This window comes from Lonchura striata, unplaced genomic scaffold (assembly GCF_046129695.1).
Source record: "Lonchura striata isolate bLonStr1 unplaced genomic scaffold, bLonStr1.mat Scaffold_172, whole genome shotgun sequence".
Taxonomy (NCBI): Eukaryota; Metazoa; Chordata; class Aves; order Passeriformes; family Estrildidae; genus Lonchura; species Lonchura striata.
The window spans coordinates 11,820-35,047 of record NW_027461112.1 but is presented as its reverse complement, the minus strand read 5'-3'; the positions used below and the strand labels follow the sequence as shown (position 1 = coordinate 35,047).

At 43.4% G+C, this 23,228-nt stretch overlaps 2 long non-coding RNA genes across 5 annotated transcripts; one reads left to right on the top strand and one right to left on the bottom strand.

Annotated features, from left to right (window-relative positions):
* The first annotated feature begins 2,866 nt into the window (after positions 1-2,866).
* On the top strand, positions 2,867-7,071 carry LOC144248553 (uncharacterized). The gene is made up of 2 exons (XR_013341846.1): positions 2,867-3,432; positions 6,918-7,071. It is a non-coding gene; the product is annotated as an uncharacterized LOC144248553 (long non-coding RNA).
* A 3,592-nt stretch (positions 7,072-10,663) lies between these two features.
* On the bottom strand, positions 10,664-21,136 carry LOC144248551 (uncharacterized). Of its 4 annotated transcripts, none has more exons than XR_013341842.1 (5): positions 20,879-21,136; positions 13,511-13,574; positions 13,139-13,216; positions 12,419-12,595; positions 10,664-11,963 (listed from the first exon to the last, which is right to left on the bottom strand). It is a non-coding gene; the product is annotated as an uncharacterized LOC144248551 (long non-coding RNA). The 4 variants fall into 4 exon arrangements; XR_013341844.1 differs by having other exon boundaries at positions 12,518-12,595; XR_013341841.1 differs by lacking the exon at positions 10,664-11,963 and having other exon boundaries at positions 11,965-12,595.
* Positions 21,137-23,228: the final 2,092 nt, after the last annotated feature.

The window sequence follows — 23,228 nt, the reverse complement described above, 5'->3', positions numbered from 1 at the left end:
AGGAAAAGGGGAATGGGGAACGAGAACAGGGGAGCAGAGCGGCAGTCGAGGGGAAGGGGACGAGGACAGGGGGCCGGTGGGGAGAGGTCGGGGTGTGCAGGGCAGCTGGGGAGGGGCCTGGGGGGAGAGCCGGGTGAAGGAAAAGAAAGATTGAAGGCAGCTTTGGGGAAGGAGGCGGAATGTGTGGAGGGGAAAGGTATCACGGAAAGGCGGCAGGAGGAACCGGGAGCGCGTGGGGGGGAGCAGGGGGAGGGGGCACGGGGGAGCCCGGCTGGGGAGGGAAGGAACAGGGACACGATGGAGGGACAGGATAGTGTAGGGGTGAGTAGGGGAATAGAGAGGGAGGACAAGGAAAGGGGTGTAGGGGGGCCCGCCCGGGAGGGAGGGAGGGGAGGGCTAGGGGGGAGAGGGAGGGGGGGGGGTTTGGGGGGGGGGAGGGTGTAGGGGGTGGGGGAGGGGAGGAAAGGAGGGTAGATAGGAGAGGTACAGAGAAAAAGAAATACAAAAGAAAAGAAACGCGCAAGAAAAGCAAAAGAAACAGAGATATGGAGCCCGACCGGTCGTAACCTCCCGCTCCGAGCGCCCAGCACCAAATGGCTCCGCCGCGCTCGCCCCGCGGTTTAAATACCCGCGGCCCCGCCCCGCGCAGGCGCGCTGGGGCCCCGCGCACCTGTGCGCGCACCTGTGCTGGCCCCGCCCCCGGCCCCGCCCCCCGCCCGTAAATGGCGGCGGCTCCGCGCCCGCCCCGTGTTCTGTGTGGATGCTCGGACGGACTGCGGCGGGACCGGCGCTCGGAGCTCCGTGCGGGGATCGGATCGGGGCAGCTCCCGGCCTGCGCGGCGTCCGAGGCGCTCAGCTGACATCGGGATCGGGATTTGGGTCCTGGGCCCGCCGGTGTCTGCTGGGGGAGCCGGGCAGAGCCGCTCCTTCCTCGGCGGGCAGGGAGGGGGTGCCGGGGCCGGCGGATCGAGGCGGGATCGCGGCTGGGATCCGGACCGGCAGCGCCGCGGCCGGGAGGAGCCGCTCCGGGACGGGCGCCGCCGCTCCAGCTGCGGCCGGCCCGGGGCTCGGGTCCCGCCGGGGCTCGGGTCCCGTTCTCGCTGTGGCCGCGGGGAGCTGGGGCTGCGTCGGGGCCGGGACCCCATCGGCACCGCCGCTCCCGCAGCGCCGCCTCCGGCCCCGCGGGCGGACACGGAGCCGCCCCGCAGCCCCCGCGGGATGCCGAGCCCCCCCGCCCCGGTAGCCCCGTGGCCACCGCGCTCCCCTGCGAGCAGCAGCGCCCGCCTCCCCCGCCCCGTGTCCGCATCCCCGGGGGAGCCCCGCCGGACGAGCGGGGCTGCGGCGCCGCGGCCGGGAGCGGCCGCTCCGCCGGGGCCGCTGCTCCCGCTCCGGCTGTGCCCGGTGCGGGGCTGGAGGCGCCGGAGCCCCCGAAGGGCAGAGAGCACCTCCTGTCCTTGGCTCTGCGGGGCGGGAGCTGCCGTGCCCTGCCCGTGGCTCGCAGCGTGCCGAACGCACGTCCCGGCACGGGCACCGGCGCACGGGACAGCGCTGGCACGGACACGGCTGAAGGGCTGCCCGCGGCTCCTCGGCCAGGGGCTGCTCCCCACAGGCACGCAGGGATGCTTCAGCCCGGACAGCCGACAGCGACAGCCGACAGGGACCCCAGGGAACGGCTGGCATTACCTGGGAATGGAGGCACGGGCCGTTTGCAGAGGGGCTCTGACGGCAATCCCTGTTGCCGACCTCCCCGAGCTCCCACACAGCTGCCAGGTATGTTCCAGCCACCCCAAATCTCCTCCCTCTTTTCCAGCCTGAGGCCATCATTCACCAGCAGCATTTCAGCCAAGGCAATCTTCCTTCACGGGTACTAAATGCCAAGCAAGAGCCTCGGAGATGCCTTGAAATCAGAGGTTCGAGTGCGATGATGTTCGGAGATTTCCAGGGAGCCAGCTGGAGATGCAGAAGGGATGGAAAACTCTCACAGGTGGGTCCCACTGGAGGTGTGCTGCAGGCAGGGATGTGCATCCCTTTCCTGAGGAAAACGGACATGCCGAGGCTCTGAAAGGAGCTGAGCTTCTGCAGGAGAGATGTTCTGCCTCAGCACAGGCCGGGAGCACATCCAGCCACCGCCTTGTCCTGCTTTAAAACATTAACTGGAGCCTGAGCTCCGGGTGGGGAGGGAGCTGAGAGCCGGAGGGGCAGGAGCAGGGATGGGAGATGAGGCTGCTGGAATGTCACCTGGAGCAGCTGAACATGTTCTGTCCCTGCAGGAGCCAAAGCAGATCCCTCCTGGCCAGGCTGGATGGGAGATGAGGCTGCTGGAATGTCATTGGAGCAGCCAGGAGCCAAAGCAGATCCCTCCTGGCCGGGCTGGATGGGAGATGAGGCTGCTGGAATGTCACCTGGAGCAGCCAGGAGCCAAAGCAGATCCCTCCTGGCCGGGCTGGATGGGAGATGAGGCTGCTGGAGTGTCATTGGAGCAGCCAGGAGCCAAAGCAGATCCCTCCTGGCCGGGCTGGATGGGAGATGAGGCTGCTGGAATGTCACCTGGAGCAGCCAGGAGCCAAAGCAGATCCCTCCTGGCCGGGCTGGATGGGAGATGAGGCTGCTGGAATGTCACCTGGAGCAGCCAGGAGCCAAAGCAGATCCCTCCTGGCCGGGCTGGAGGGCAGCTGCTGGATCTGCTGTGGGGGAAAACTCCCTGCCCCTGCCAGGAGCGCTGGCTCTGCTCTTCCTCCAGCTCCTGAGCAGTGTCAGGGCCACCGTGAGGGAGTTCAAACCCAAAAAATCCCCACAGCCCACGGAGTGAATGATCCCAGCAGAGAAACGCAGCATTGAAATAAAAATCTTACAGCTCTGTCAAAAAGGCTGTGACATCGCTGCAACGGGATTGCCAGGAACCTTCTGGTTTGCTCTCGGAATGCTCTTGGTTCTCTTTTGTGTATTTTTAGTCCCTCAGTGGACAGCTTGTAGAATTTATTCTGGGACTTAGAGGTTGAGCAGGGTTGGCTCAGGATTGACCTTCACCTCTGGTGCCGCTTTGCGCAAACACAACGTGGCCGGGCTGGGTGAACTCGTGACCTCAGCTTTCCCCTCCAAAATGTCCCTCGCTTATTTCCCTGGGGTGAGCTGGGATTTTGGCCCAGACTGTCACTCCTCACCTCCCCGTGCCCGCGCGGTGTCCGTTGTGTTCCCCACGGTGCCCTGGGGACACCGGCGGGTCCCTTTGCCTTTCTCCTGCCCCTTTCCAGCCCGAGGCTCCTCTGCCCTCGTCCCACACACAGCGCAGGGGCACCGAAGGGGAAAGGCTCCAGAAAACATTTCTGCGATTCCTCAGCAATTCTTTCAATTCCCCGGGGAGAGGAGCGTGAACTCACAGCCACCGAGGCCTGACGGGTTCCTGCAGCGAGAGCTCGGCGCGTGTCCGCAGAGGTGAGTGCGGCACCCGAAAGGAAAAAGCGCGGGAGACAAACGTGATTTCTTTTGCTTCAAAGTTATTGCAAGTTCTTAAAGCCCGACCAACTTTTGCTCTTGCTTTTGGTCGGGTGGAGCAGGAGCAGTGGGCAGAGGTGGTGCCATTGATGCGGACGTGCCCGATGCTTTCTGGGGCAGAAAAGGGAGATTAAGCTCGCCTTACGTCAAGCAGCTATTTAAAAAGATTTATAGCTCTTTAAACGTAGCGCCCTTTAATTACCATAATGTTTCTTCCACGATTTTAACTAATTCTCGGTGTATTTTATAAAACTTAAAATAACACCTCCTCCCCATAAAACAGACTCATCAAGCATTAGACAAAAATTCCTTGTGCCAGTCTCAGGCTTCCACATCTAACAGGAGACCCTCCCCGTAAGCAAACAAAAAAATCAAAATAACGTACCAAAACTAGTCCTTGCTAACATTAAAAATACAGCTCGACCGTATCCAAAAAACCCCCGATTTTATTTCTTCCAAATGCCAAATACTCTTCAAATTCTAAATCAAAAACTCTTAAAAAACAAAAACCATTTGTCCAAGCCCACAAAAAATATAAAACAATCCAATCGATATCCTACATTTAACAAAACCCACTACACAAATTAGTACCATTTGAAATGTAACATAAATAAAAATCTATGACTAAGAAACATATCTCCCAATAAATAAAACCACTCGGTAAAGATATAAGTAATAATCTCAACTCAACAAGCTAAAATTTCTCCAAAACCAAAAGACTTAAAAAACCTTCAATACTTATAAATAACAACATTCAATATGTTAAGTGTTAGTAAAATCAAACAAACTTAAATGTCAATGCATTTAAATAAATACATTAAGTTTCTTTTTATCTATTAAAATTAAGTTTATTATTCCTTACTATCAAAATTCATTCAGTCTAAATTTAAATGTTATGTAATATAACTTACCCTAAATTTTATTAAAAATCACTTCTCTAAACTATACAGTATATGGTTAATTTTATTTAAAAAAAATGAAACTACTCAAATTACAACAACTAAAAGAAAACACTAACAAACACCTATTCAGAAGTTAAAAAAATATAGTGTATTATGTCATCAATTTCATCAAAAATTCTGTTCTTCATTACAATCTCTACTCTTTTTATCTTTCATAAGTAACACCAAAAAATAGCAATTACTATTCATATCATGCTATTTAAGAATTTTACTCTATTTCCTTAATATATATTTTTAAAGTTATCCTAACTCCTTCAAACACTTACTACTAATATACTAATTATATAATAATTTTTATAATAAGCAATATTTATTAAATATTATTATAATATTTACAACCAACTTTCATGTACTTTGTTATCTCTTTATATAATGATCTAAAAAACACATAAAATTTCTAATTCCTACTTTTTTTATTCTCTACTTATACAGCTCTTAAAACAAGTTAACCCTCTAACTAATCTCTACACTAACTCTATAATTTAACCTAATGTTATCTCACAGTTTTAAATATTTTTCAAGACTAAAAAAAAATATATTTTATTAAAAACCTCCTCCAGACTGTTAATCTTATCACTTTCCTCAGTTATTATTACAAAATCACTTCAATGTAAAACCCGACTACAACATTAATTTCTATTTCTAAGTTTCACACTAAGTAATCGCTCTCTCATACATTTTCTCCACCTTCACACTCTCAATATCCAAATCCAAACTCACAATCCTGTCCATAACCACTTTCAAATCTTTAAACAAAAGTTTACTATACTCAAATCTATTCTAAAAACACTTCTAAAAAATCCAATTATTAAATAATGTAATTCATCTTTAATCCTAACATTTTTACTCTTAACTACTATTTTTAGAAACATTATATAAGAATACATTAAGTAACATTCACCAATTAAAATTTAAACTAGAACCTAACCCTAACTCTACCTAAATAAAATAATTAACAAGAAACCCAAATATTTTCTACGTCAAAAATAAAATTCAAATAATTTTAACTTAACAATTTAACTTTATCGATATAACAAATAAACTTATTTTTATTTTAAACTTAAAAAATCATTATCCACACATAATTATTTAACTTGCTACTAATTTAACATTTATCAACTGTTAAAAACTCTAAAATAACGTACCATCTTTTAATACTTACTAATGATATAATTTCACCTATGTTACTAATTATAGATGTTATCTAAGTAATTCCTAATTATTGTCAATTTCTTCTTTACTACGTACATTATTTTATTCTTATATTTCTTCATGCTTATAACTGAAAAATTATAACAACTTATACCATTATCTTGCAAGTCTCTATACAATTTTATAAAACAAAACTTAACAAGACTTATTTCTCATGTCAAAACATAAAGTTTACTTATATCTCAACAAGTACAAAAACCCAAGTCAATTTCAATAAGGACCATAAAACCAGATCACACAAAAAACACACTCGCCACTCCACAAATAAAACACCAATGTAAATACAAAGATACACTACACTATGTAAATACAAATGGTAGATTACGCGAGAATTGCAACATACGCCTGACGTCTTGTACTGCACCCACCAAAATATAGAAACTTTAGGTTTTTTTATAAATATAAAAATCAATATTATAAACATCTTATTTAATAACTTACAAAGTATAAAATTCTATCAAATATTATACTTCTACTCTCTTTACTTTATTTACTTTTAATTATATCACTTTACCAATTAACCAACCTAAAACAAACATTTCAGTGACTTTAACTAAAGTTTCAAGTTTAAATACTTTGTATTTATCTAGCGCTTCTCAAAAAAAATCCATTCTTTACCTACTTACTTAATATACCAATAAAAAACATTACAAGTAATCCATATAATTAAAAAGCCCTTACATTATTAGCTCTTAATATAAAAATAGTTACCAATTTAAAACAAAAAAGTCATTTATCCATCAATAGTAATCAAAATATAAAAGTAATTTTAAGCCTTGAAACTTAAAAATGGTAGGATCACATTTTATACCACCTATTACTTCAACAACACTAAAATAATTAAATCAATTGAAATATTATCTAAATAAACGATCTAATTCTACATCCCTTACACTAAATACCTTTCTAACAAATATAAAATATTAAATACGCAGTTTTACAAAAAATCAACAATAAATTTTCTTTTATTAACACACAAACATAAATATAAAAATTGAATAAAAGTTATAAATGCATCTAATCACATAAAATCTACTTATAAAAGTGTACAACTTTAAGAAATATCAAAAATAAGAATAACTAATATAACAATAAATAAAATTTAACACCATAATTTTAAAATCTTATAACAAAATTATACATTTAAATTATATTATTATAATAATAATAACGATAACACCTTCTTTATGTTAATATATGCAACAAATGCTTAACAAAATCCATTAATAATTTTATTTTTTTTAAATACAGAGGGAGAGGGGAGACGTGGGAACGGGAAAACCAGAAACTCCCACGGACACTGAAAGATTTGATCTGCAGCCTCGGGAGAAGCTGGGATTGATGTGCAAGTACAAGACGCGGGCATTAAGCAGGAAAAGAATGAAATAAAAGGCAATCCCTTCTGTTTCTGTGGCTGTCAGTGAGAGCCTGCCCCGGCTGAGCGAGAGAGAAACCGCGTGGGCACGATGGGGAAGGGCTCGCAGGGCAGGGCTGGGGCTGTGTGGGCTGAACGGAGAGTTTGCACCTTCTGACAGGAGGCGCTGAGCAAAAGTCCCCTCGGTGCAGCGGAGCCGAGCGAAGGCGCTGGGCTGGAAAAGCCAAATAAAGGCCGGGGTCAGAAATTCCGGCTGCCTCGGAACAAAGAGCCGTGAGCGCTCCTGAGCCCCGGCAGCTGCTCGCTCTGTGAACCCCCACGCGCCGGGGCTGGGTTTGCCTGAGCCCCGAGTGCCCCCGGCCCAAGAGCAGCCCCGGCCCTTCCCTGCTGAGCGCGCAGCGATCGCAAAGGAAAAAAGGAAACTCTGGCCGGCAGGGCTCTCTCTGCGTGGGTTAGGGCAGGGCCCTGCGGGGAGCAGGGCGCTCCAGCACGGACAGCCCGGATCCAGAGCAGCTCCGGGGCTGAGCAGCGGGCTGGGGACAGCTGGGGACAGCCGTGAGCAGAGCCCGTCAGCCTCCCTCCGGGGCTGGGACTGCCTCGAGCACACAGCTCCTGCCAGGTGTGGCACCTTCAGACTCCTCGCCACAAACGAGTTCTGATCTCGCTCTCGGGGTGACCTGCACCTCCTCCCCAGAAACCGCAGGAATTAGAATTTCGGGCCGCTTTTACAAACTTTACGTCAGCTTTGCAAATGCAAATCCCAGCGGGTCCCTGCTTCCCAGAGCGCCGGTCCTCAGCCATCTCCACTTCCCTGGAAAACTGCTCCAGCTCCAGGCTGTACCAAGGTGAGCACAAGTCTGGAGAGGTCAGAACCCTCACCTGGACCGCTGCACTCGGAGCGAGATCCAGCTACAAATGGAATTCCAGAAACGGCCTCCAAAATGTTCCATAATCACACCTTTAAAATGGCTCCACAGGGCAACGGCTCCCGTGCCAGAGCGGCACCTGCACGAGGCCTTGTGCCAGCCCTGGCGCCCTGAAAAACACAAGAAACCAACATCACACAGGCCTTGTTTGCAGAATTCCTGATCCAAGCCCTCACCTGTCCTGCCCAGCACCGAGGGAAATCTGACACGGTATTCATAGGTAACCTTTGCTGAGAGCGGCCATCACCCCGGTCCTCCAGCCTGGGCAAGGTTTTGCAGCGAATGGACCCAACTTCTAACCCTGGACCTAAATTTCTGTCAGCTTTTGTTAGAAAGATACTGGAGAGTAAATCCTACAACAGATTTAAAACGTTGCGCAAGGAATAACCGGCCCAGACAAAACCAAACCACCCCCATCTCTGCTCCACCCCATTTCTCCCAATTTTGGGAGAAATACTGATAGAGTTTGTAAAGACTCCCCTTCCCTGCTGCACCGTCCTTCACTGCACGTCCCTGTTGAGAGAGAAATGGAACTGGAAACAAGTTTTAAAGGATGAGTTTGTAAATAAGACTAGATACTTTAGAGAAATAGAACTATGAAAGATGCACTCTAATAAGATTCATGAGGGGTAATTTCAGATGATTGGTTTTAAGGCATAGTGTAGCAAAAGCTAATAGGCCAAGAAACGCTTATAATGTATTGTAATTAGGAAATAGTTGGCTTCTGATTGCGGTGGCATGAATTATAACATCTGTATTGTCTCACCCTTCACGTGAGACTGAAAATGAAATAAAAGTTTTTAAAAACACTTCTCAGTTGCCTTATTTCTGGGTCAGAAAAGGGCATAATCTGATAAACTGGTGCGTTGTGTGAGGAAGATTTATCTCTCTCAATGTCCTATTCCATGGCATTTCTAAGTCAGCGTTTCTTATCTCAAATTTTCCATTCAGATACATACTATGTAAACCTCCTGTCAAACTCTGACAATTTTCTGCAAGTCCATTTCCCACAGCAGAACTGCTCCCTGCCCAGCACAGGAGCTGCGAGTGCTGTTGCAGGGCACAATGCCTGAAGGAACACCGGAGCTGTGACATTAAAACCAGCAAAAGCAATTACTAAGTAAAAGAGATCCTCACCTGCTCCAAGAACTGAACCTCTGTGGCTCATCCTCACGGGGTGAACCTGCTCCAGGGAGGACTCTCCACGCAGCCCCCGAGACCTGGGGTCAGACGCTGCCCTACCAGCAGAAGAACAAGGGGTTAGTGAAGCTTTTTGGACACATTCTGGCCTCAGAGTGGTCTGACAAAACATCCGTCAACGTGGATCTTTAATAAAGGCAGCTGGTACCTATGCTTGCAACAGACTTTCGTGTGTTATTTCCTCGGTCTCTGTTCTAATACATTTTGATATTAAAAGTGTTTAAACAAGATTTAACCTGAGCTCTGCACCCTGCCGTGCTCCAAGCCCTGAGGAAGAGCTGGACATCCTCACACTCGCCCAAGCTGAGGCAGCTCTCACGTAGGGACAGAGCTGCTGCAGCATTTAACAACACTTAGAAATCACCCCTGCCTTGAGGGCGTCCAGAGCTGGGAGAAAGCCCTTCCCACCACCCTCTTGGATTTCCCTCCCTGCCCCTGGCTTTGCTTCCAGCTTGGGAAGGTTTGTCCTGGGGCCATTTCAGCAGCACGAAGGGCTTTTCCAACCTCAGGGGTTCCACGGGAGCCCAGTGACTGACCCAGCTGCGCACCCAGGCACACGGATCGATTATCCTGCCGTGAGCCAGAGCACTCCAGGGCATCCTTGGAACAGCTGCGGAGAGCGGGAAAAAGACACAGCTGCAGCACCGATCCCGCTCCCTGCTTTCCCAGAGGGGCAGGAACACCATTTCCTCCCGAGCCTGAGAGCTCCCAGGGAAATCCCTGTTAGGGTGGCACTGAAGGTGCCACATTTCTGGCACCCTTGCCCTAGAACCACGGCCCAGCAGATTTCTGTGGGAGCGGGGATTGTTGCTGCAGCTCAGAAGCTGCACATCCCTAAAGCATTTCCTTAGGGACACGAAGCTCCCCGCGCGCATGTTGTAGTCCAGTTTGTAATTTCAGCGTCTTTCAAGAGAGTTTAAATAGCAATGAGGCGACTCGGTGCCAGCACAGCATTAGCTACGGGACATCGGGAGACTCACCAGACGACATTCTCGGCAGAGCCTCCATTCTCAGCGCTCCAGCTGCAGCGTTCGCATCTCTCACGGACTCCGAGCTCCGTTTCCAGGGCTCCCATCGGGAAACCGGCGGCCGCTCCCAGATGCAAATGCCCAGGGCACCGCCGATCCCAGCCCCTGCTCCCTCTCCCCCCCGGACCCCCCTTCCTCCAGCCTTTACCCCTTTTAGAGCCACGGCCCCGCCCAGGACACAAACGGAGGCTCCCAGGTGCCTCCTGAGACCCAAATCATTCCAGGGGCATCAGGAAATCAAGAGAAATAAACTTTGTAGCCATGATTTCATGTGTTTTGACTCTTCACATGGATAGTCTTAAGCCGTACTTTGTCATCATTTGGTCAGCTCATGAGGTTTTTTAGTTTTTAAAATTGTGTTTTCTCGAGGCAGAGAAACTGCAACTATCTATCTTTGAGTAGAGGAGCACATACAAAATGTCAGGGTGAAAGATTACTCATACCAGTGTGAAAAAAAACGCTAATCGCTTGGTTTTTAAAATTTTAAAAGTTTAATAATAATAAAATGGCTATAAAAATAATAATATCATTAGAGTACTAAAGCTTAGAGTTAGGACAATTACAAGACAATAAAAAAAGTAAAGAATTACGGACGTCCGGATGTTCTCGGACATTAAGCTACAAAAAGCATGACTTGTGAATAAAGGAATCACCCTTAAACTAATATACTTGTTGCATATTTATATATCCTTTATGGTTATGAATGCATTCTATTTTAAACAAGAAACTCTGTTTGTTGTATGTTAATTGTTTCCTTTAATCCCTTGGTGTCTTCGAGTAAGGCCTGAAGAAATTAGCTTCTTCTGATAAGAAGCCATAAATTCCTCTCCTTTGGAAGATTTAGGTGTTCTTTGAAGTAAGTATCTCATTCCTAAAAAAAAAACTTCCCCACCTACATAGTCTCTATTTTAACATTATGTTAGAACCTAAAACTGTATTTAACACACTACTTAAGCAAATGAACACAGCATAACTTTCTAACATTACACTTATAATATTCATTATAGCCTTTGAGAAAAGCCAATCATAAAATATGCATTTTTCACACCAGCAAGGACAAGGAGGTATTGAAGGAGACTGTTGAAGGAGAGGTAAAGTCTTAAATGCTAAAACTGAAGACAGAGCATCACTAAGTCAAATAAAAGATTTGTCTATTTGCTTTTAAACTGATACAAAGCAAGACAAAGTAAATTATTATAACTACTTCAAATCTAGTTGAAAATGTGCTGAGGTGTGCATTAAGACAAAGGTGGAAGTTTACAAGTTACAAATGCTTAAGACACTTCTTGCTAGGGATAGATAGCATTGCATCCATTCCTGAAAGATTTGCATCTCAAAAAGATATGGCATATGAATTCTTAAATTAGACCAACAATGACATGCACCCAAAAAAGAAAAACATTCTCTCTTCTCCCTTTCTTTTCTGCTTTCTTGTCATAGAGTGTGACTAAGGAGAAACGAAAAGAATCCATGAGTGACAGAGCTGATTCCAATCAATCCTCCCCGATGGAGTGATCAAAGGCCAACTGTAGTGGACCAAACAGGGCTTTCCCCTTGGAAGTGTATTCCATCCCGTCGAGATCAGCACAAACACAAGGGATGAAACCGACTTCCCACGGCTGCCATCCAAGCTATGACACTGTAACTCAGTACCACCTGCACATTTTTTTGCTTGAATCCTTAAAGTAATGATTCTCTCCATCTCCATCCCTTAAAATCCAATTCTGTCAGCTTTTCAGTGTTCAAAAATGAACTAGTTAAGATAGCACTGAGGAAAGAAAGAACACAATAAGCATATTTTATTGTGTAAGTAAGTAGATTTGAGATGGAATTACTAAAAGGTAAGCATACATGGACCCCCCCCCCCCCACACACAGTTGTCTTTTTGCAGTTGCACTTAAGGATTGTACTTCAAATATGGTTACACAGATATCTTCCCCCCCTCCACATTGACTGCCTCTTAATATTAGAACCGAATCTGCCACAAAATTACATGAAATAAAACAGTGAGAAACATACTTGAGAATGACTGTTGTTTACAAAACAGGTAATTTATAGTATACAATTACTGATAAGGTAGAACAAGAGTTCAAAAACTGGACTGCTTTACAAAGCACTTCTTCAAACATCAATTTTGGATTATTGCTGGAAGGTACTAAATGGTCTGTTATAGACTAATTTACAGACATTCATAGAATAGTGAAAAACGCATGCTTTAGAAACCTGGGACATTTCATGCCTTTGTGCTAGCAGAACATGAAGTGATTGGCATTTTTCAATGTAGGTTAGCAGCATTTAGAGTTTTTATTCTGGTGTACTAACTGATTCTACGTATTTTTTCTCTTTTTTTTCAGGTGATTTTTCATCTTCAGGTTTAGTCCATGGAGGGCTGTGAAACTTCTGTAAAGGTAAAAACATGGTGTATAGAATACATATATACATAAACAGAAATAAAAAAGTCTGTTAAAATTCCATGGCAATGGAATTGTCCCTAGAAAAGGGTCCTGATCTCTAAGAAAGCATCATTAACAACCTTCACAGTGCAAAACCATACAAGTCTGATGCTACATACAGCTTCATATCACTGCATATTTTATGTATATATGTATGAAAACAACCACATAGGTATTTAATATTTAATTATTTTGGATAACTCTCCTTACTCCTGCTTCCAGGGCTATACACATCACACTGTCAAATTAAGTAATTTGACTACTAATTCATTTGACTACCAGCTTTCCAAATATTTCATAGTTTGCAAGTTGTTACCAGCCAGAAATCATTTTGAACAGGTCAATTGCAATCAGACACAGACAAAGTCTGAATTAAGTAGTCTTCTCTTTTGAGACAGAACTTGGTGAAGAATGTGTAAGTATACTTTAAGTAACTGAATCTCATGAGACTTTTTAGTAAAACCCCACAAATTACTCTGGAAGAGAATACCTGAAAGCTTGTCTCTGTTTCTGCTGCTTCCAAACGAGATGTTGAATCATTACGATTCCCCAGACATGTCTTGGCAACCTGTCAATAGAAATGTCAGAGATAACTACTTCATATTTTTTCCAAAAATATTCCGTTTAAAAAAAAAAAAAACAAAAAAAAACCCAAAAAAAAACCACCAAAAAAAAACCAAAATACCAAAAAAACCCCAACAACAACAGCAAAAAACCAACCCAATTTGGGTCTTCTTTTAAGCCTACTTAATGAAATGGAACTAAGTTTTCATAGCTAAACTTATCCCAGACTCCCATCATCCCTGTAACAGTCTTCAACAATACAGTCTTGTGACAGCGAGTTTAACAACTTCATACTTACCCAGCTTTTTTTCTTCGTGTTTAAATCTCATCACCAATAGTGAAGTTTACTTCTACAGGTGGTCCTAGGGAACAGAAAATTAATTACAAGTGCCTTTTATGGGTGAGGAAATAGTAACAAACAGTAGAAAATCAGCATTAGTTAGAACTTCTCTATTACTATTCTCTTGGCTATACTCTGGATCTCTTAGGTATAATAATCCCTGAATAGGAATATAAAGTCACTGAATGGAGAAGTCAGGTGACTCTCAAGGCAGAAAATCTTGCTGCATTACTTCCTGTCATTTTATTCAAGAAATAATGTCATATTCTTTGCCAATATGTTTTTTAATATCTGGGAAAGCAGAGTTGCACAGCATAAATAAAATTAATTACAAAGTGGATTTTTGAACTAAGGAGATCTTCAGGTATGAAACCAGAGATTTGCTCAACACTGGAAATTCTACTGTATTTAAATCCAAGTCCCTTCAGGAGTAGGATTAAGGATGCAATAAGAAAAGGAACTGAAAGATTAAATGCAGTCAAATATTCATAATACTTGGTCATTGCTCTAAAATGAGTTCACATTGGAATTTCTCTACTTGTTTTGCTATTAAAAGTGACACATTTAAATGGAGTGAAAACTACAAGGTTTTTTTAAAGTTTTGAGTCAGCAAGACTCTTTCCAGTGTAACAGTGGGAGGGGTTTAGTCATGTTTAAGCTACTGAAGGCAGCCTCTGAGATGATGCAGATGGATTTGATGTGGGGAACTCTTTCTCATATTTTCCCACTCTAGACAGTAGAAATAAAAATTGGATTCATGTAGGGAATAATCAAGGCAGTATTGATTAAAATAAAGTCTATTGATAAAGCACCTACTCCTTTTATGACAAAAAATCAAACATCAAACAAACACGTGGTTTATGTCTTAGATAAAGACTAAAAAGTCAGATGACAGGGTAGCAATTTTTCGTAGTCTTGAAATACTTCAAAACCTTATACGTGTGGTCCTGTCAAAACTTCCATTTAAATTATTTACTCTTAATCTAGATTTAAAAAAAAATATTCCAAGCTGAATTATCCTCAGAAAAAATGAAGATTTAGGTGACTTCTAGGTGTGTGGCTTGAGGACAAAAGATACTCTAGGTCCAACAATCAATAGTATTGCAAAATGTGTAATAAAGAGGATAGAAATAATGCTAATTAAATATGATAATTTACATAGCCAGAATTTTCTCTGACTGTACCTACTAGAACATGAAATCAGGTGACCTATTTCACCAACATCATTTATAGGAGATAGGAAGCAAAAACTATTAATTGCATTAGTAAAGCTAAAGGTCAACTTCTTAAGACATATGCAAAGGAAAAAGAAAAAAACAACCCCGGTCTGCTTTAGAGAAAATAAAAGTGAACAATAAAACAATGCTGTATGAGTGAGTAGTCTTGCAGTGTCTTCATAGGCCAGACAACAAAGGCTATCTTGATAGGAAAAGAGCAATAAAGATTAAGTCTGTACTATTTCACATTTGTTCACTCAGAGATCTTCTCCTTTTAGTAGCACACCATATGGATCACTGTTGGAGAAAGACAGGGACTTTTTCCTAAGGATGTCTTTATGATGTTAAAGCATAACATATTCATTATTGACTCCTTATCACTGTGAAACATTGTATATCATTACCAAATAAATTACAGCTTGAAAACAACAACAGTTCAATAGCCAGGACTGTAACCAGCTCCTGTGGACGAGGTGCAAACACACACACACACAGAGGGCTGGGTTTAACAGAACACAAACTGAATCCCACACACATATGACCTCAGGCATATATATATAAATACATACATATACATACACCCCCACCTGTGTGTATTTATGTGTTTTTATATGTCTATATCTACATGCATATATAAACACATAAATATGCAAACACGCATAACACATATATCTTTGTGTCCCTCAGCTAAAGATCAGTGACAGAATATAAACTCAATGAACTAGAATACCTTCCACACCCTTAGGTGACAAAGGAAGCAAAATATTAAACTTCGGCTATTGTTGTTAGTTCCCTCTATGCCAAATAGTGGATTGTTTTGTATGTTTGTCCGTCAGATTTCCTCCCATGAGAGGTACAATCATTACCAATGGACAGAATGAGAGCTCGACATGGCAGAAACTATCAAAAAGCAAAAACTATTTGCTGTGTTGCTTTCCTCAGCTTAGCATGCAGCCCAATTAACAAATTATCTGTGTGTGAAATTATGGCTATAAAATCTGCATATTGATTGGTCACGTACACCAAATTTGGGAAGTTATGGTATTCAATTGTCCTAGTAAACAGCACTGCAAAGCTGGAGAGCTTCACAGCTGGATGTATAAATGACAAAGGTGGATAAACAAAGGGTGCATCTTTATTACTGTGAGAACCCCGGCCTTGCTCTGGGGTCTCATGTGGTGGTGAAATTCCTCCTCCCACCCGTGCTTCCAAAGAAAAACTCCGCAGGCTTTAGCTGTTCGGTCTCAAGGCAGTTTATCGCTAGTTATCTAACAGATTATGTTCTTGGACTGCGGCTGTTTGATCAGCGGCCTGGGTAGAGGCACACACAGCCCCTGACATCCTCTCGATCTGCTGCCTTCTTCGTCTCCCTCTCCGCCCAGGGCTGCTGCTATCTTTTATAAGATATATTACGTATAACACGTTTATAATTATTCCCCAATACCTACTACCTACGTTGCCAAGTGTTTTTCTACTATAAACCAATCTGTGAGTGCCAACATCACCAAGAACATGGAGGTAAGGAAAAAGAAGGAGGAAGAACAGGATCAGCCCACTTTCCTCCATCTTAGAACTTCTGACCCCCATGTACATGCGTTAAAACCCCCCTGTACAATACTAAAAAAATTTCCCCTCTACTTTGTAACTACTTTTACTATACTATCTAACCTTTTGTGATTGCTTGTTCCACCTCCAAAGTTGGCAATTCATTCCATGGCTCAAACTCAAAATCACAGCTGTTTTTCAGCTGTCTGCCAGGGTCTAGAATGCCTCTGACCAAGGCCTGGAACCTCTAAAAATGTCTGAGAGACATTTTGAGTTCCCACATATTAGAAAAATTTTAACACGCCAGTCAGAACTCAGCATGTCCAGTGGCTATTGAATCATGCAACTTTACCTGCGAACAGCTGAACCATGTAAATATAAGTATTTTCTACGGCATCAACTCAGCAAATCAGAACTGGCTTTATGGTCAAAAAAACCATAACAATTTAAGGTCAAATAATCAATTCACAAGTGAACAGGAAATCAAGTTTAAATAAGTGGTATTATAACAGTTTTTGCAGTTAGAAAATCATTCTGCTGCTCCTAAAGAGCATCATCCAGATTTAGTTGACCAGACATTGGAGTTTCAGTGTTCCTGTGCATCACTGCTCCTCTTGGCTTCATAGGGCACAAAAAGCAGATAGGGAGGTTGTTTGTAAAGCACGATGGGGGAGAAAGTACTGGGTTAATTCTGAAGAAAAGAAACCAGATACAGGAGAAAAGAATGGTGCGGTTAGATCAACTGACAAACTAGTTATCTTAGTTGTCAGGTTAGGTTCACAGTTTACTCAAAGACACGTCTTATCAGATTTGCTCATGAATTTGTTACAGATCTGTACTGGGAGCTGCTTTAATCACTGTTTAGAAGAAAGATACAGAACAAGAAGTATGTGAAATGTGCATATACCTTCTCAGAAGACACCTCTGCAGTTTTTCATACGCTTTTCCTGTTTTAGATCAGTGTGCTAAGGGGATGGTTAAACTCAGATGATGTAACTTCTTATGACCTTCCTCTTCCTAGTCCTCATTTACAGAATCAAATTTCCTTTAAGGATTTTATTGGCTTGAAATTTCGTTATAAAAATGGTTATTTTTTTCTCTTATTACACCCTTTGGAAAACAATTGGAGAGTGCAATTTGATCAAAGCTCTGAAACAGATTTAAGAAAATAAAGCAAAATGCTGTAGTTGCTTAGAAACTTATACAATTTTGGCTCCAATACAGAATACCCTTTGTCGTTGAATGATTAATGAACATAGAGTGTTTTTTTATTGCAGGAAATTAAGGCAGTAAATAAAAAGCACTACCACTTCTATTTATCAGAGAAGATTCTGTAAGGACAAAGCAAAAAATCTAATAAGAGAACAAAGAATAATTTTATAAGTTCTTTGATGTTGTAGCAATACCAAGCAGGTAGTTAAAAATGAGATGTTATATGCATAAGAATTCTCTGACACGAAAAGGCAATTAAGTAAATTATGGTGTAAAAGCCATAATCCCAAAAGCTTTTGGGAAGACAGAAAAGGGAAGGAATACAGGGGGAAAAGCTCTGCAGAACTCTGGTTCTGCACAGAGACTTTCAGGAGTCAGACATAAGAAAGCATCTCCGGATAAGGCTAAGAAAAAGTAGTACTGACAAGATGCCTCTAATAAAGTACAAATAATAAAAAGAATGGAAACTTTTACAATACCAAAGGTAATTTGGAGGGGGGGTTTTGATGAATTTCAGATGCTGTATCACAGGATATTCTACCTACTTCTGGCTATTGCTGGTCCTATGCCAAATTTCATTACAGATAAATATCAGCAGCGTCTAATTTCCAGATTTGCTACTCTGTATCCCATTTGCCAATAACTTTTCATTTTTTGTATTTCAGTATTTGTTCTAATGTAAATGACACTAATTACTCTGAACAGGCATAAGCCCCATAAATACAAAATTGCAGAAAGATCACAAATTTAAGATAGAGATGCTTAGCCATACAGACTTAAAAATACCAGTTGGAACCAGCAACTAACCATTTTGCTTTATTTTTTGCCTCAGTATCTATAAGGTTGCATGTTCTTCTCTAGTTAGTCTTCACTACCTTAATTCTTTCTAAATAGAAATCACATTTTATTTATCAGAGACACAATAAGAGGACCTTTGTGAAGTTCTGAGAAAGGATTACTGAAATAATAGGTTTCTAAGCAATGCAGTTTCTAGTACATCTTCACAAATATTACTTTGAAATGCTGCATTACAACCTTAACCATCCAGCCTTAATCTTCCTTCATTTGAATGCAAGAAGCTGTAAAAACTTCAGAAAAAATGACACAGTCAAGTAATGAAAAAAACAATTAAAACTCTTCCTAAGTGTTGCATTTTCTCCAAGTGATAGTGTTCACAGGTACAAATGGCAGCTTTGACTTACCAAAGAATTAGGATCCTTTGGGTATAAATTCCTTCCGGTACTTTCAGAACTTAAAGTGGTATTTCTAATGCCACTATATGTAGGCTAATTGTAGAAAGAAGATTTTTATTTCAGTTCTCAAAGCTAATAATTTGAATTCCTTGTGCCTTTCGTCTCTCTAGGTTAATGTGAGATGATGATGATGATGATGAAGAAAAGGTTGCTAACCAATGTCATCACCTGCACTATTTTTATGGCCTGTTAAGATGGACAGGGTGTCTGTCTGCTGATGGACTAAACAGTTAAAAATACAAGCTGTTAGAAGGACAAAAAACAACCACCTAAATAAGTAAACCACCATCTCAATAACTAAAACCTTGATTTTATGGAAAGGTGAATCTTTTAGGTGTCTTTGATTGCAATACTTGATGCAGAAATTAAATACTGGTTTGACTTTTGAAATATATTACCAGTTATTTTCTTTCCCTTTCTCTTTTAATGTATTCACTTCTGTATAAAAGAGCTGTTTAAAATGTTTGATACAAGTATTTAGCCTAAGAGGAAGAAAAAGAGGAGAGAGTGAGGAGGAGAGCGTAAGAGGAAGAAAAAGAGGAGAGAGTGAGGAGGAGAGCGTAAGAGGAAGAGTAAGAGGAGAGAGGGAGGAGGAGAGCGTAAGAGGAAGAAAAAGAGGAGAGAGTGAGAAGAAAGAGGAGAGAGTGAGAAGAAAGAGGAGAGAGTGAGAAGAAAGAGGAGAGAGTGAGAAGAAAAACTGAGAAGAAAAGGAAGAGGAGAGAGTGAGAAGAAGAAAGACTGAGAAGAAAAGGAAGAGGAGAGAGTGAGAAGAAGAAAGACTGAGAAGAAAAGGAAGAGGAGAGAGTGAGAAGAAGAAAGACTGAGAAGAAAAGGAAGAGGAGAGAGTAAGAAGAAAACAAAGCAAGAAAAATAAGAGTCAGAGATAAAAAGAAAAACCAAAAAAGTCAGATTAGAAAGAGAAAGGCAGAGAAAGAGGAAAGAAAGGTGGGGTAAAGAGAAAAAGAGTGAAAGACAATCAGAAAAGGAAGCACTTGAAATGAAAGAGAAAAGCAAATAGAGAGACAAGAAAAAGAAGAAATAGAGCTGAAAACCTACAGGAAAACAAATGGAGAGACTGAACACAAGGTAGGGTTCAAGAGAGAAAGAAATAGAGAGTTAGACAAAAAAGTTAAAGTTGGACAGAAAAGGAAAAAGGGTCAGAGACAAAGACAATGATAGCAAGTGTTAGAAAGACAAAGGCTGACAAAGAGAAAAAAAAGAAGAAAACATAGTGAAACCTAGATTGAAAGAGACAAAGAGACATGGGGAAATACATGTAGAGGAATGGAAGAAAATAGACAGGGTGAGAAGGAAATAGGGTTAGAGAAACATAGAGATGTCTTAGAAATGGAAACAAAGGAAAACACAGCCAGAGACAAAGAGTTACACACGGAAGGATAAAGTGAGGAATAGACTAAAGAGGAAAGTAAGAGGCAAAGGGAGAAAAAGGGTGAGAATGATACGACTCAACCACACCAAAGAAAGACAGGAGATGAATGGTGGGCAGGACAGAGGGTAAGAGGCATCATTATTAGGGCTGATTAATCTTTATTCCCTTAATTTAAACTTCAGCAATACACAGGGAAACAATGCATACAAATGCAAGTACAGAGACAAATACAACAAAGAATACATCATACCTAGGCACACAAGTACAAGTCCAATTTACATATAGCAAAATACATCAAAATACAGGAACAACTGCAAAGACAGAACAATATAATGTATTACAAGGAAAATACATATTGACACAATATAACCGTGTCTCCATTTCAGAAAAGTCCACAACGCTTTTATTGTTATGACGCACCCGGAACAAAAACGGCGCAAAACGCTCCGCCGACGTGCACGCCCCCTTCGCGTTACGCACAAACTCACATTCACGGCAACTCGCTCCAGAGACTCCCAAAAAATCCTCCTGCCTGATGAAAACCCCCCCTGAAAGGCAAAGGCCATACACACAAGGTTGGAACTGCTCCACACACACACACACACACACACACAGCTGCAGACACAAGCACACACAAACTCTCACAGACAGACACAGACAGTCACACTCTCACACATTCTTCTGCTGACACGCTGGCTGCCACCCTTACGTGAAACGCTGCACTGAAGAATATGCTTAAACGCTTCTTCTGACCGCAGGACCTCCATGTCAAATGGTAGATTCCAGGAAATTCTGTAGGGACCCGGGGACCTACGAGACAAGGGGAGGCGGTCAGTGACTGACTATCTGAGAGCTAGGAGCTATACCAACTCTGGGCCCATCAGTGTTGTACCCCAAACCCCGTAGAGAACAGATGAACGGCAAAGCTTTATAACTGCTCTACCTGAGCGTGACTACGTGCCCGGGCAAGGCAGCTCCAATCGCAATTGCCACAACAGAGGTGCATACAACATAAGCCATCGTAGGTACATACAGTATAAGCACAAACAACATAAGGCAACGTAGGTACATACAGTATAAGCACAAACAATATAAGACAACATAGGTAGGCGCAACATACACACATACAATAGAAGCCGACACAGGTAGGTGCAACATAAGTGCATACAATGTAAGCCGACAGAGATACAAGATACAAGAAAACCCGCCCCCAGGACTGGGACTCTCTGCCACTGATTGGAGTTGTCAGCATCTGAAAGGAAGTTAGGACTAGTGTCAAACGGCTGCAAGACAACTTAGCATCACCAAACATGTTATGTCAATCTCCCCATACAATCTAGAGCCCAACTACACCCTGCAAATGACAAATTTCAAGTCCCCAGGACTTGTGCTATTACAGGCTATGCAGCAGGGCAGAGCAGTTGTGGGACAAATACGTGCAGACACCCGTGACACAGGACAGGGAGAGAGAGCTTTTGAGGAGAAGAAAGAGCTGAGAGACCCAAAGAACACAGAGTGCACCAGAGACAAGTGACAGGACACACACCAGAACTGCTCTGCCCTGAGCACCTCAGCACTGTGATCAAAACAGACACTTTCCCTTTAGCTGGCCTAAGGGGACACTTCTTGCACATCCCTGCCCCCAAACCTGATCCTAAAGGCCCTCCCAGCACCCCGCTTTCACCCCCTTGCGGGCCTTAGCCCTCCACTAATCTCTCTGGCATCTGGGGATGAGAATCCACGTCGCCTGGCAATGGAGGCTGCCTCGCCTGCGGGGAATGTCCTATGGTCACCGGGCTGTGGTCCCGTGCTCAGCTACAATCGAGAACACCAAACATCACTGCATGATCTTAGCTGCACAATGGACAAAACCCAGCAATCCTGCTACTCACCGTTCTCCTGAGAACGCTCGGGCCGCACACTTTGGCCAGGCTCAGAGGCTGCCACCGTCATCGCAGGGTCTGCCTGGGTTAAGAAGAGACAAAGAGACTCGGCATTGCTGAAACACGAGTGGACCTTGGCTCCCCCTCCCTACCTCGGCGACTCACCGCAACTCCTCAGCCATTGCCAAAGGCAACTCTGATGCAATCTTGAAATACAAAATTTCAAGGCTTCATCACAGAGTCCTGCAATACTTCCTGAGAGCTCACAAGCACAGGAAATCCAGGCCATCAGCTGTTGGTGACAGGGGCTTGGCATACTCTGAGTGGATTCCCTAAAGCACACAAACAACAATGGATGCTTACAATTGCACCAAAACCTGAAACCTGAGCAAGAACAACTGCTTCTGTCCACTGCTCACCTGGCACACAGGGCCTTGACTGCTGCTACCTGCCTGGACCTCCTAAAAATAAAGGCAAAGAACACTGCTGTAACACAGTCACCCTTTAGGCTTCCCCTGCAAACGCAAACAATGACTGACCTGATCATGGCAACACCCTCACCCCAGGACTGGGGCTCTCTGCCACTGACCTGAACTGTCTGTATCTGAAAGGAAGTTAGGACTAGTGTCAAATGGCTGCAGGACAACTTAACAGCACCAAACATGTTATGTCAATCTCCCCATACAATCTAGAGCCCAACTACACCCTGCAAATGACAAATTTCAAGTCCCCAGGACTTGTGCTATTACAGGCTATGCAGCAGGGCAGAGCAGTTGTGGGACAAATACGTGCAGACACCCGTGACACAGGACAGGCAGAGAGAGCTTTTGAGGAGAAGAAAGGACCGAGAGACCCAAAGAACACAGAGTGCACCAGAGACAAGTGACAGGACACACACCAGAACTGCTCTGCCCTGAGCACCTCAGCACTGTGATCAAAACAGACACTTTCCCTTTAGCTGGCCTTAGGAGACACTTCTTGGACATCCCCATCTCCAAAACTGACTCAAAAACCCCTCCTGGGGAGTCCCAACCTGGCACCCCTCTTCCATCCCCTCTGTGGGTTGTAGCTCTCCACTTATCTTGCACATATCTGGGGATGCAAATCCCCATCAGGGGCAGAACGAGGCCTCGTGCCTGTCTGGGAAGTTCCAGTTGTCACCAGGCTGTTATTTCT